Raw genomic sequence first — 14,215 nt, 5'->3', positions numbered from 1 at the left:
CGACCGATGCCCAGCCAGTCCCCAAGCAGCGGCCCCCCCAGCCAGCTTTCCCCAGTTTATGTACTGAGCATGACGTCACATGGTATGGAATGTCCCTTTGGCCAGTTTGGGTCAGCTGTCCTGGCTGTGCCCCCTCCCAGCTTCTTGTGCACCTCCAGCCTTCTCAGTCGGTAGAGCATGGGGAGCTGAAGAGTCCTTGACTAGTGTAAGCACTGCTTAGCAACAGCTAAAACATCGGTGTGTTATCAACATTATTCTCATCCTAAATCCAAAACACAGCACTGTACCAGTTACTAAGAAGGAAATTAACTCTATCCCTGCCGAAACCAAGACAGTTTCCAAAACAGTAATTAAGTTTCTATAACCAGCTCTTCTGAGCTCCATCCCTGCTCAGGCAGCCTCCAAATATAATTCTGGACACCTGTAAATAAAATCTGTATCTTCCTTTTAGAGCTGAAATATGTTGAAGAAAGGGAACACAAGATGAAGCTGCCGCATCTGGATTAAAAGGAAGTTTTTACTGTAAAACTAAAAAAAACCCCAAGGAAGTGGGATAATTAGAGGATTAAACAGGTTATTTGGAAAGCAGAAAGGCAAGGTTTAAGAGGCAAGTCTGTTTTGTTACATACAGTTTGAACTAAATCTGAGATCTAGATCTAGTCTTATAGATCAGCCTGCCTAGATGCAAAATGAACCAGGCATAAAAATCCTAACTGAATTTATGCCACTAGTATCGGGCAGTCTTTGCATTTAGTTGATCCAATTTTGAGTACAGACAGCCCTACATCAAACAAGATGCCCAATAAATTAGAATTTTCCAGTTTCCTGACCTCAGTTTTGTGCTCATGATTACTTTTAAGATTTTACCAGTATCTAAGAACAGACTGTGTTTTTTTTAAAAAGAAATTGTGGACGTGTACAATACATTTTATTTGTCAGTTCCATTTTTTTATTTGTGGATCCTTTGGCATACTGAGTGACTGTATAATACACGTTAGGGCTAGCACTGCCTGCCCTCCGGTGGTGTGTTAAATTCTTCACTGGAATCTTATAATTATTTGCTGAACCATCACCATAATTGTCCCATCTGCCTCCATTTCTTTCTAGTTGTAAGCGTCTTTCCCCTTAGTCCTCTCCCCTGTCTCTACTCTCCATGGCCTCAGGCAGATCACTTGCCCTCTTTGCTAATGCTTCTCCATCTGTAAAATGGGAGTAATCTGAGTTGTTGGGATGATTAATTAGTGAATTAATATTTGTGAAGCACTTGAAAGATGAGAAGCACTAGATAAAGGCTAAGTAGTGTAATTATTATTCTCAGAAGTGCCTTCATGAATAGGGAAAAAAAAAGATACAGGGTTTCTGCAAACTCTGATTAAAATTCAGTGTAGATGGTTCTGGAGATAGCTGCACACACGCTAGTTGGCTGTACTTGTAAAGAGACAAATTAACATGAATGAGTATGTAGCGTTTACATTTCTTAACAGACAATGTTAATATTACACATTTTCACATCAATCAGGAATCACAACTTGCAACCACGAGAGAAAATGCAACTCTGTGAAGTTAGGAAGCGAGTCCTGTACCTTCCAGTTTCCAAATTCTTCTACACTCATTCCATATACGTGAGTGTCTTTTAAACATGATACTTATTACAGATGCAAATGGAACTGAGAGAGTAACTGAGAATAAATATTTTAAGGTAATATCCTACAGTCTCAACTTCGTATTGTGATTATAAGACCATCTTCTCCACCCCTCTCCAAAAGGGAGGTAATTTCCTAATGCTATGATTAAGCCATCTTTCATTCCTCCATATTCAGAAAAAAGAGGAAAGAGAGGCTAATGGCCCAAAATGAGTATGATCACATAATGATACTTCCTGTCTAGAAAAGATATAATTATTAACCTGAACTTTTTTTTTTTAATGTATCATATGATTCATCCGTCTTCTGTGGCTAGAGAATCCTATTCAGTTTAACTACTGGAGGCCAAATTGTATCACTTAGCCAACTGTCTCAAACCATGTCGTCTTAAAAAGGGATAAAGGGTGACTACTTTGTGGAAGCATGTTCTCTTCCAACATGTTTCCACAGCAAGATGATATTAAAGAAACTCTGTTCCACATGCTCTGCACTGTTTTTTGGCAGCAAGCTGCAGTGAAGTAGAGTTTAAGATGCTACTTCTTTATTCCCTCTGTGGGATAAGATGCCCAAGTTTATGTTGCTGGACCATTGCCTCTGCTTTCCTGAGTGAAGGGGCTGCAACTGAGACATGTCTTTTGCTTGGGCTGCCTGAGCTAAGGAGGCAGGTTTTTTTCTCCGTTCTCCTCCTGCCCCCTTCAGTTTCCTGCTGGCTAGAACTGAGTGTCACTTTTCATATCATGATCTGATTCTGTGTCTTCTGAGCTTTTAAAATGTTGGTATTAATAGATCCAATTGGAAATAATGACTACAAGATGGAACAATTAAGAAGACAGTTTTGTATATTATTGCCTTTTCATTCTTGTATCTCTGCTGATCATCTAAGGGAAAATCTTAGAAAACCTGATAATCACAAAGGCCCATGAAACTGATGTTTCTGAAGTGCAGGACAGAACCAAAAACAGGTGGATGAGGAATAACATGCAGCTGTGCAGAAGGAAGCAATCACTTTGTTCAGAATTTTGTAATAGACTACAGATAAGCAAAGAAGTGGGGTAGTAATATGTAGCGTGCTGTCTGTAATAGGAGGGCAATGGAAGGGTTAATGATGTGAGTGCTACAAACAAGAAGAAAACTCCACAGGGTTAGGCCCTGCTGATCAGTGTCCATGTCTCTGTACTAGATTGAAATCTTCATGTTCCTTGGTATCCCAAAATAAGATCTATATACATTACACAGTTCAGCTTCTTTACGTCATGAAAGCCACTTAACTTATTAGACACTTGGATGCAGTACAATGCTTTTGGGAGTAATGGTCTTGCCATTAGGCACATGGAAAGAACTAAATTACTTACATGCCTGAAAGGCTCAGAAAATTCTGCACTGCTCAGAAGGCTGGGATGAGGGACTGCCTTACCCTCCTGTCCACCATCAGCTTGGCGTAGTGTAGCTTGAGTATTCCCACAGCAGAATCTAGCCTAAGTGCTAACCAGCATGGTCACACATGAAGGGAGAGTGCTGACCCCAAATGAGAGCTTGTCTTACTGGACACTGTTACCACCAGCCTATTCTTTCAGAGCTTGGCATCAAAATAATGTTACAGGTACTCTCTATAGTATAGTCCAGCCTTCTTGCCTGTTTGCTGTACAGAAGGAAGTTGTCCTTTACAGCCAAGGGGCTGGTGTCTGTTATCTGAGAGAAAACTTGCTTCAGACCATGAAGAACAAGAGAGAACTAGGAATTAAAAACTTTCCAGTCATGCTGCTTTACAGCATTTCCAGCTCCTCCTGAACAGTAGTTGAGGGAATGTGATGCTAAAAGCAATTTTGTCAACACTTCATTCCTTTTCCTACATAAGAATTTTTAACGTGTACATGGAAAAAATGCAGCTGTTATTCTCCCTCTATTTTCTTCTTCTATACCAATCCATTCTAACAGTGCCAGAAAAGGCAGAAGGATACCTTTCCTTCTAAGACTGCCAAAAAAAGAGAACAAAAACACAAGGAAGGGGGAATGTTAAGAAACATGAGGAAAACAATCCTTGGAGAAGATTGGAAGTGCTTGTGGTACTGGAATTGTGTAGGAAGAAATATTAATAAGGAATGAGTAAGTGGAAAGAGAGCAGATTAAGGTAAGAAACAGGACATTTCATATAACTAGAGAACAAGTACATTAAAATAACTTAAAGAAAAAAACAGATTTCTTGAAGAATTTAAAACAGATTAAAAGATGACTCTGAAATGGACAAACTGAAAAAGAGGAGAGGCATCATGTAAGGAAAAACAGTCAAGGGTAAAATTAAAAATGAACAACAAAACAGAACAAACAAAAAAAGAAACAAAACCAAATTCCCCAAAGTTAGAAGACTAAAAACTATTCAGAGACATGCAAATTAGGATTGCTGGAAAGTTTGGTTTAATTAATGTTTATTATTTGTTACTATATTTTTCTGAGCTTTTCTAGAAACCAATATGTCTGAACAATCTCAGGCAGAGATGTCACCTCCTAAGACCTGATTTTCTCTAGGTATTAGAAAAGCCCTGTGGTTCCCCTGAAAAATGGACAGATATGATGGTTTATGACACCAAAAATGTGGCCCTTAAAGTGTGTTAGATTTATAGTATTAGTCTGAGTAAGTAGCAGAGCAGGCTTCAGCTATAAAAATGCCAGGGAGAATCCCAAGACTAAATTGCAGTTCAGTTTTGTCCCCTTCAAGGGGACAAGCAACCTCTCCTTATTCAGACAGATGGGAACATGGAGGCTAATGGATAGGTATAAGATATTTATGTGGTTACAAGCAGTATATTGCATCCCTGCGCACTACTTTCTGCACTATCCTCTCTCCCCTGTCCCTGCACGCTAAAGCAAGTGGATGGCAAAAGGGAGTGAGCAGACAGAGATTTTACTGGGAAGTTGTTGTAAATTGCTGCTGAGACAGGTCATACCACAAATCACACTGTTCCCTTCACCTGAACAAGAAGGATGTGAGGGAGGAATTGTGCTTTAGAAAGGATGTCCCTGAGTCATTCTGTCTCCCACACTGCTCCTGTGGTGCAACTTGCAGGGTGCTCCTGCTTTTTCTGTTATGCCTAAAGGAGGTCTGTAGCCCCCAGCAAAAAGGAGACCCAGACCAGAAATTACATGTCACACTTTGCTACAAAACCATGCCCTTCGTTACAGCTGTGTAACTTGTTTTCAGTTGAACTGTACAGATGTATTGCTGACAGAAATTTTCAGCAGAGATAAACTAACTTCAGATATAAAATTCCCTCTGTCCTGTAGAGTACATTCTAGTAGTCCTGAGGTTCTCAGTTAATACAGAAAGGCATACCAAACAGACTGAACAGAATTTGGATTCCATGTTTTAACAAAACTGCCTTTATAATACATATCTGTAAATAAATAGTATTGCAGGCACATATCTTATTCAAATAATTGTCCATTCTGTTTCTTTCTTTATAATTATGGACAACGATAATTCATTTGGTGCTTGAACATGAACTATATTCCTTTGTGATACAAAGTTGGTTTTTTCTCAGACGGTAGTAAAACTGAAGGGCATAATCAAAACAGTGGTGGCCTGTTTCCATTTCACATCTACCTTTCTACCTTTATTTCCATTTTCTCTTTACCAGATATAAGTACATTCTTAAAAACATTGTCCTTCCAAGTTTTGTTTCACTCACAGGGCTCTGTACCTTCTCTACGCATAAGTTCCCTACTCTTGGGAAGAACAATGTTCTTTAATACCTTCCAGAACTGAATCATGGTGTACTTAGTCACCACCAGCCAGCCCACTGTCATTACGCTTTTGGAACTGTTCTACTGTGGTATTAGGATGCTCCAAAACTTACATTTGTTACTTTATGCATTTTGTGGACCTTCACTTAAATCCAGGGTTACCTGTGCCTCCTAAAGATCTCCAGCGTTGTGGGGATGCCTCCAAGGAAACAGAGAACACTCACATTGAAATGTCCCAGTCTACCACCCTAGCTTAGTAAAAGTGCACAATGAAGCTCAAACTGTACATTGCATAACATAATCAGAAATGTCTTAAAGCAATATGCTGTACTACTTTCCTTATCTTTGGAAGTTTGGCCTAAGTAAAAAGAATGATAATGATTACTATTGCTAAACTGGCAGTGAGAACAGTGGTCAGATAAGAGCAAGAGCACTTTGAATTTGTCTGAGCCCCTAGAGCTACCAGAAGGAGAAGCCTGATGAAGTGAGCAGTTTTCCACTGACTATGGCTAGTATTCAGCTGTTTCCTTCCATCCAGATCACATCTTAACATCAAGACCCTGTTGAACAAGGTGTTGAACTAAAACGCTGAATGTTCAAGATTACACTTTTTGTTAGATGCAAACAAATTTCCTGTGTTGCCTGTACTCACTGTGGCCAGAAAGTTTGGGAAAAAATGATCCATATCAAAAATAAAATATTGGATGATGTTGCGGGAAGGTTGACCTTTGAAATCCAGTGTAATATTCATCGATGACAAATTGTATTGCTTTTACACGAGATCTCACTAAATTATAAATCTGCTGTACAGTTCCACTTAAATCAATGCAGCTATGCCGATGTAAGCCAGATGAGAATTTGGAGTTGAACCTGCTCAGTTTGTGCTTTTGAAATTAATGAGGATGAGAGTAAAATTTCAGTGCTAAAATGCATGGCAATTGTCAGGTGCTACTGAGAGTTATCTAGTCTGGTTGTCCCTGGCTGCCATTGGGAAAAAATGGTTGCCAAAATGCAGAAAATCTGATGATTGTGAAAGTTCAAATGGTTCAAATGTTTTTCTTTTTCTTCAAAGCATTTTTAATGTGTTTAAGTGGTTTATTATTTATATGTTTTTCTCTGGAGAGATGAAGGATAAAGATGGTTTTACTCAGTCTCTTCTAGAAAGTCTTTTATTCTCCTGGTTTTGCTGCTATCCTAGAATATTCCCACATCTGATTTCTAGTTACTGTTTTTCCAGCCAAAATGAAGCAGACAATACCTCTTTTTGTTAATTACTTATTAAAAAAGAAGAGATTACTGAGCAAATTGACACTCTCAGTACATCTTGTATAGTGTATCTTTTTCATAGCAAAGGATCTTTTTAACTGTGGAAAAAGCATAATTCTGTATGTTGAAGCTATGGGTATAGACATGATACACTTCTAGTTCATTGAGTTCCTGAGCATCAGCAGAGCTGGGGCAACTGACTGTATGTGTGATTTGGGCCAGCGGAAAAGTCATGAATATATTAGCATGTAGGTGATTCCATCACTTTTCTTACTGTTCTTCTATGGCCTTTTATTCTGTATCGAATTTACGTTGATGCCTAGTGAAATATTGCGCTGCAGTAGTTTGTGTCTCTGAACTGAAAATCTTTACATGAATATTAAAAAACTTACACTAGTATAGTTTTCTGTATTTATTTTGGCATTCAGTCTATTCAAATGACCAATTTGGGAAATACAGCTCTTCTAAAAAAATGCTATTCATCTGTTAAAATATACCCCAACTTTTAATGAAGCATGAGTATCTAATGACCTTTGACAGTAAAAATACCATGGCTTATGCAATGATATTGTAAAGGTCTTCTAAATTTTACTACTAAATGATATTAGTTGGTAGAGGATTTTTTCTCATGATTAGTATCTTGTCTTACCCATGAGGTATTATTTTTATTTTTCATCGAGGAACAGTCCTGAAACAAGAAAATTTTTCTTGTGTATATTTTAAATCCTGTTGTGATTTTTAAATTTTCTCACACATGTATATTTTAATTCTTTGCTACAGTCATGGCTTGTGGCAGTGAATTCAAGAGGTTAATTATGGATCTCATAGAAAATTATTCCTTAATTATTCCCCCCCCCCCCTTTTTTTTTTACTGGTTTAATGTACTGTCCCCTTTGTATAAGAATGATGAGCCACGAAGGGGTTTTTTTTAGAATTTTAGATTTTTTTTAATCTATATAAGTGATTATATTATCTCCTATTGAAGACATATTACTTTTTTGATCTCCTTGCTTTGAAAAACCTCTGTCCATTTATTTACATGACTGATAGGAACTGAATTCAAAATTTTAAGTTATATTTAGGATTGGGAATAGGACCCAAGACAACTGACTTCGCTTCTGTTATTTAGACTGCAGCAAGATTTATGAGTGATTTAAATTATTGTTTCCTTTTGTTAACACTGAATTTAAAATAACAGTTTCTTACCCAATTGTCCAAGTCAACAGTGAGTCCCAATTGTTTCTGCACAAACTTAACTCATGTTGTCACTTCAAATTTTGTCACTTCAAAGTTGAGTTCCTTTTCTGGACCCGCTGTTTTCTTTTTCAGACCTTTACTTGTGGTAAGAAACAATTAAAATAATTCAGTTAGGTACTATGAACTTCTAATGAATGTTGACTTTTAAACCTTAAAAAGACAATCAGAACATTAAGTGAGAAGGATTACAATTTATATTATGAGTGGATATTTTATTATAAAACTACTGAAAGAGATTTGAAAAGGGGCTAGTAACAGGAAAAGTGTTCCTGACATGGAGAACTCTTAGGTTGTGGAACAGTAGTTTAAGAGAAGTGTTGAAAATTCCAGGGCTGGTGAGAGACAGGACTCAACTAAACAAAACAGCAAGAAACCTGAAATTGGAAGCTTTCAGGAAGGGCAAAGAAATTGTCTTAATAAGGTCTTTTTCATATTTAATTTCTTTCATTGTAGTTGAAATCATAAATAATACAGTATGTCTGTGGATTACCTGTTTCATGCCATATCAGAACAGATAAGATCATAAGTGTTGGGATGACTTGCTGCCCATTCTGTGGTATGAATTTATGGGTAAGGAAAGCAACCTCTTTTTCAGTGAGGGTTGTAGCAGCAAATCACCTTAGTCTTGACACATGAAACCCATTTATTCAAGCTCAGGAATGTGTTTATATTTCATATTCATGCATGTAAAAGCCTTCTTATTTGATTAATTATTATTTTGTTACCATTAGTCCCAGGTGAAATGGGAATCCCTGGGTGATAGACATTCTGTAAATCATATTAAAAGATAACCTATGTTCTAAAAAATTTGCTGTCTGAATATGAAATATTGCCAAAGACAATCTTATAATCCAGATGTTGCACATGGAGGAGCTTTTGATCGGTGGGAAGAGAGAGGCACTTCCAGAGGAGGATCATGAAAATTATATAGCTACCACTGTTAGGATAGAAAAGTTGGTCTCTTCCTACTGTCTGTGTAGTGGGAACATGGGGTTTATTGCCTGTTTCTCAGTCATTACAGTTAGGGTGACTGCAGTGAGGGTGAGAAATCATTGTCTTTTGTGTCTTGCTAAATAAATTGGAGATTCAAACTTTCCTGGTTACTGCTGAGTGATCTAAGTCACATGATACTCTTTTCTATGTAATAATAGGATTTCTGATGGGAATGCCTGCAGAAAGTAAATACATAATCCATTTCCTATGCCATTTGCTTAACAACTTAAAAATTGCTTTCTTGACTGCTTATCCTACTAAAATACGATTATACTAATTTACCTGAAAATGGATAAAAACAGACCCAAAGTAAATTAATGTGATTAAGAATTTCATATATGTTTATGTTTATCTTTTTTTCAGCATTCATAGAGTAATTTACAATAACTACATATGAACTAACATTGCTACTATAAGTTCCAAATCTTCTTCTTTAGTTATTATCAAAATAAAATTTTATCCATTTTATATTGGTGCATCAGACCACCATTACTAAATATGTTATTCTGTGAACTCCTCTCTTAGTCACAAACCGGTGTTTCCATGGATAAATCTGAATGGAAAATTGAGTCAACTGGCTAGTGCCATAATTGTCATCCAAGAAGCAGGAAAATAGCAGATGAGGATAGTCATAAAAGTTGACATACTTTGGCTGAACTCAGTTGACCACATAAGCCTGAATATTTGGTACACAAAAATCTAGTTTCTGTGATACCCTAGAATCAAAAACAGGTAACAAATACACTTCATTCTTCTTTCACTCTGCTTTTTTTTTCCCCCATCTAAATTTAAACTGTTATCTTAATAGATTTATTTGAATCAGTATAAGTGAAAGGCAAATTAGGTCCTTTAAATGCATTCCTTGTTTTTTTTTCCCTGTACTGCAAGCATAGAAGAGAACTTGTACTGTTGTGCTTTGCTACTGAATTTATCTCTGTGTTGAAGAGTCCTTTCTGTACTAATTTGGCATTTTTTCTCTACATTTTATTTAAATTGCCACATAGACTTGTTAAATAATTCTAGTCTGTTTGGGTTTTGTTGTTCTTTTCTTTTTCTTTCCATGGTGATTGATTGCCATCTGGGGGCTAACATGAGCCCACCATGCTAATTTCACTTATTCTACCCATTAACTGCTATTGTCTCCAGGGTCAGAGACAAATGTATGAATCCACTTTATCTCTCAGTTTACAGAACATCTCATACAGTGAGCCTTGTATTACAAAACGGCTACATCAGCCTCTAATTACTCAGCTCTACCCTGTGTTGAATGCTGGTGTACCTTGAGAAACAGCATGCAAAAGCACATTTGTTTAAGTCCTCAGATGGTTAACATTGTGCATAACCTCCTCACAAATTACAGCCTCAGCTGCAGCACAACCATTAGTCTGGAAGAATGAAGATTCCCAAGTGGCCCTGGTGCCTTTCCCAATTCCCTTGCGACCCACCAATCCTCTCAGTGCTTTCTCTGCATGTAGGGAGTGTTCAGAGCTAATCAGGTCAATGATCATCTCACGGCTCAGGGGACATGACAGGAGCCTATCACAGCAGTTACACGATCTTCCAGACCTGAGCACGCTTGCTGAGAATCTCATGTTAAGAAACATTGCTTTGGTGCCTCTTCTCTCACTCCCTAGGAGCCTCTGAGGATTTCAGCTTATCTTTCTCTCTCTCTCCTTTAGACAGTGAAGAGTTCAACATCAACGAAAAAAAGGCAGAGCAGTATGCAGCTATCCGGAGGGTGTTGATTGAAACTTAGATTACACCCAAATCACTGTTGATTTGACTGATGCTCCAGCTTTACCAGAGAAAAGATTTCAATTAAGGTAAGTGCTGCTTTATCTGGCTGACTGCATCATGCCGAATTTCTGCATTGAAAGTTCAAACTGAGTAAACTGACAGCCTGCACTGCAGCAAGGGAGCCTGCACCGAGTGTCAGGAGTGGGCTGGGGGCAGAGGCAAGTGTCCCAGCCTGGAACTCCTCTCTGGAGGGATTCAGGTTTTAAGCAGCTTCTTATGAATGGCTGCAGTTATTTCCGATTCGGTGGTTCTCTGAAGCTTGAAAATAAAATGTTGGTAACGTGCAGGGGTGTGAGAAGGGAGGAGGAAAGGCAAGCGCACTTTCCCCCTTTGTGCTTAGTACCTTTATTTGGAGAAGCACAGCGGCTGGAAAGCAAAAGTACATTATGGTAAAACTTCATTCTGAATAAAAAGTGTCGTTCCTTCGCAAGCAGGAACTCGTAGACGCAAGGCTTCAAAGTCCCATGGCATTTAAACGAGACAGAAAGGGATTTTTGAAATGTGAGTCAAGAATATGCATGCAGCTTTCCAGGTTACCATCAGACTGAGGGCTGTGACTAGCTTGTGTAATGTTATACTCAGAGGCTGGTGAGGTTTGGATAGTTGCTTTCACAGGATTAGCAGTTTTGGGGGGGAATAAGGGTGAGTGGGGGTGTTGGTTCAATGTGAGTGGCCAGAAAATTAAACTGGTAGTTGCTTGGAGTGGGGGAGGGAAGTAGTGTCTGATTGAAGAGGGAGAGGACGTATTTTTCATGGGGTGATAGAAAGTGTGTCATATCAAAAGAAATAGCCTGATGATTGAAGATCTTTATCTGGAAAGAAAAAAAGAGAGAGTAGATGAGGGAGGCTGTCTTGAAAGATTAAACGATTAACAAGAAAAAGTCAGAGATGCTTACGCAGCCTGGAGTTAGTTAGATGACCTGGTGTACCTATAGCGTATCCACCCTAAAATGTCTAAAGTGAACTGAATTTGATAGTCTCAGTCAAGTCCACACATAACAGCTATGCTGTCAGGGGACGTAATTAAGGAGCTAGTAAACAGCCCAAACTTTTTAATACTGTAAGGGACCAAATTAAGATCTGTTGTATTAAACATGTCCATGTTCTTTCTGTTGCCGACAAAAATTAACACACTGTGTTTAAAAATCTGTCATAATATGGAGAAAAGATCAATGGAAAGTTAATTGATTTCAAATCTTGCTGTCTTAAACAGATGTATAACTCCTAGGCAGTTTAAAGTGTGAATTAATTGCACTGCTTTTTTCAGCCAATACTGTTTACTGTCATTAAATATCTGTATCGCTGGTTATCATCCAATGTTGGTAATACAATTCATAGCACTATATCTTGCATTAAAAGCTCAGCTACTCAATATGGAGATATTTTTCATGCAAAATACCTCCCAAGCCCCTGCCCGCTCCACTCCTCCCCTCCACCCCCACAAAAAAAAACCCCAAACTATTCAAGGAAATGTTGGTTACCTGCAGGTTTGTTACTTACTCCATTAGCTTTTTCAGTGAGAAAAAACAAGTTGTCTTTCTCACAAAACCATAACCATATAGGAAAATGACCTGAGGTTTTGAGGGAATGTACTAAGAATACTGACAGTTTTAACTGTCCATCAGTATATTCTCCTTCTTGAAAATGATTTCTGAAAGTAATGTTTTTTATAATGGTGACTCAATATGTCCACTGTTTTCTTGGAAAGGAAGTTGGTTTTGGAAGTAGTTACAGGCACTGATCCTCATTTTGGTGTAGCATATGGCTCACTTCTTTTTTCATGTTACATTAATATGACATTTACTAAGTTTTGTGCTTCTTCCACCCAGGGATGCAAGTCTTGACCAGGGTAGCAATATTTGAATGCACAAATCAACTTCCATTATATCGTCTCCACTTTTTTTCTTTCATGAATAATCAAAGGTTTCTCAGCATAATTAGTACTCGTTAATATATGTCAGAGTATTCATTTAAAAAATTGAAAGACAATAACTTAATGCACTGCATGGAAAAATTTCTAGTGTAAACAATTCCTATGCAGTCGCAGACATCCAGGTTACACATGAATTGCAGGAACTTCTGTTTCAGTCTTTCACAAGGACTGACTACAAACATTGTTTGACATGATGGCTCTGTTCCCCTTTTGTCTCACAAAGCTGTTGCTGTAAATAAAAAATAAATAAATCACGCTTTCATGGCAGTGTGTCTGTGGGTTTCTAAACAAGTCTTACAAATGCACTTACATCTCTATTATTATTTTACAAGATCAGATGTTCTATCTGCTTCTAAGTGAAGAGCACTTATTTTCCGGTATGCTAGCCTCAGAGGTTGTATGAGATGACTATTCACCAAACGTGGGGAAATGCTGGTTTTCCTCATGTTTTGATAAAAATAGACAACAATGCTATAATTATTTTCTGATCTTTTCCATTGGTGGATTGTGGGCTTGTTCATACATAGTGACATTCTAAAAGTGACCTCAGCAATATGGGAAATATCATTCCTCATTAAACAAATAATTTGGGGCATCTGATTCACTGAAGCTTTTCAGACTTGGTAAACATAGGAACACAGATTACACAGGAAGGCAGTGGAAAACGTCAGTATAGCCTAGTTCCCTTTCTTGGACCTTTTTTTTTACTTTAATGCTATACCAAATAGTATTAAATATATAGCTGTATGCAGAGTTCAACTTTATTTCAGATATTTCAAGTTCTTTGAATAAGGCCAGTGTTAATTTTTTTTGCCTCAAGCTACGTCTCCTTATTACTGACAGAAGAATATGATTGCTATCTGGCCTAACTCCATTGAAAATTAGTGTTTGATGCTAATGCTTTAATGGTTTAGGAGCTTTTTAAGGAAATTTATTAAATTGAGGTTTGGAAAGGGGTAAAGCAAAAGGAGCTCTCTGAAAGCTGACATAAAACCAACCATAGAGCAGCAAGGAACAGTCCTGCTAAAACAGTGATAATGATATATGAAAAAGAAAACAACTGTTAACGACTATAGTTAATAATCCAGATAATGTAACGTAAAGAGATATATTATGTCATTTCAAGAGGCTAGGGTGAGAGTGAGATAGAATAAGCTTCAGGGGTTAATGAGTTTCCCCACTTTCCTTTCTCAAAGATATATGGGAATTTGCTTTACCAGAAGGGGAGGCTTTTCAAGCCCTGTGTTATTAACATGCGTTGGAGAACTAACATCAGCTTTCCTAGCAAAACCATTGTGTCCCACCAGACTCTTGTTATCCCTGCTCCTTCTGTTATTTTCATAGTCTGTTTCCTGGGCACTTACTCTTGCACCTCTGGGTAGCACCTTCCTCTTTGTATAGCTTCTTTTTCTTCCTAATCATTTGTGTTTCTTTTCATTCTGTTCCTCTTAGCATTCTCCTTCTCCTTCTTTCTTTCCTTTTACTTTTCTTCACCTACCATGATTTAATGCTTCATCACTTTCACATCCATTCTCTTCCTTCCTTTGATTCTACGAGGACATCACTTTTCTCACTTGGTCCACCTGTG

General features: G+C 37.8%; 1 protein-coding gene across 1 annotated transcript in view; it reads left to right on the top strand.

The window, feature by feature from the left end:
- Positions 1-14,215, top strand: part of CDH12 (cadherin 12) — a 630,395-nt gene that overhangs the window by 363,704 nt on the left and 252,476 nt on the right. The window contains exon 2 of the mRNA XM_076330376.1: positions 10,577-10,720. The gene's annotated coding sequence lies outside the window, so the exon portion shown is untranslated. The remainder of the gene's footprint in view (positions 1-10,576; positions 10,721-14,215) is intronic.

The sequence above is a fragment of the Aptenodytes patagonicus genome, chromosome 2 (genome assembly GCF_965638725.1).
Source record: "Aptenodytes patagonicus chromosome 2, bAptPat1.pri.cur, whole genome shotgun sequence".
Classification (NCBI taxonomy): Eukaryota; Metazoa; Chordata; class Aves; order Sphenisciformes; family Spheniscidae; genus Aptenodytes; species Aptenodytes patagonicus.
This window is presented reverse-complemented; position numbering and strand designations above follow the sequence as displayed.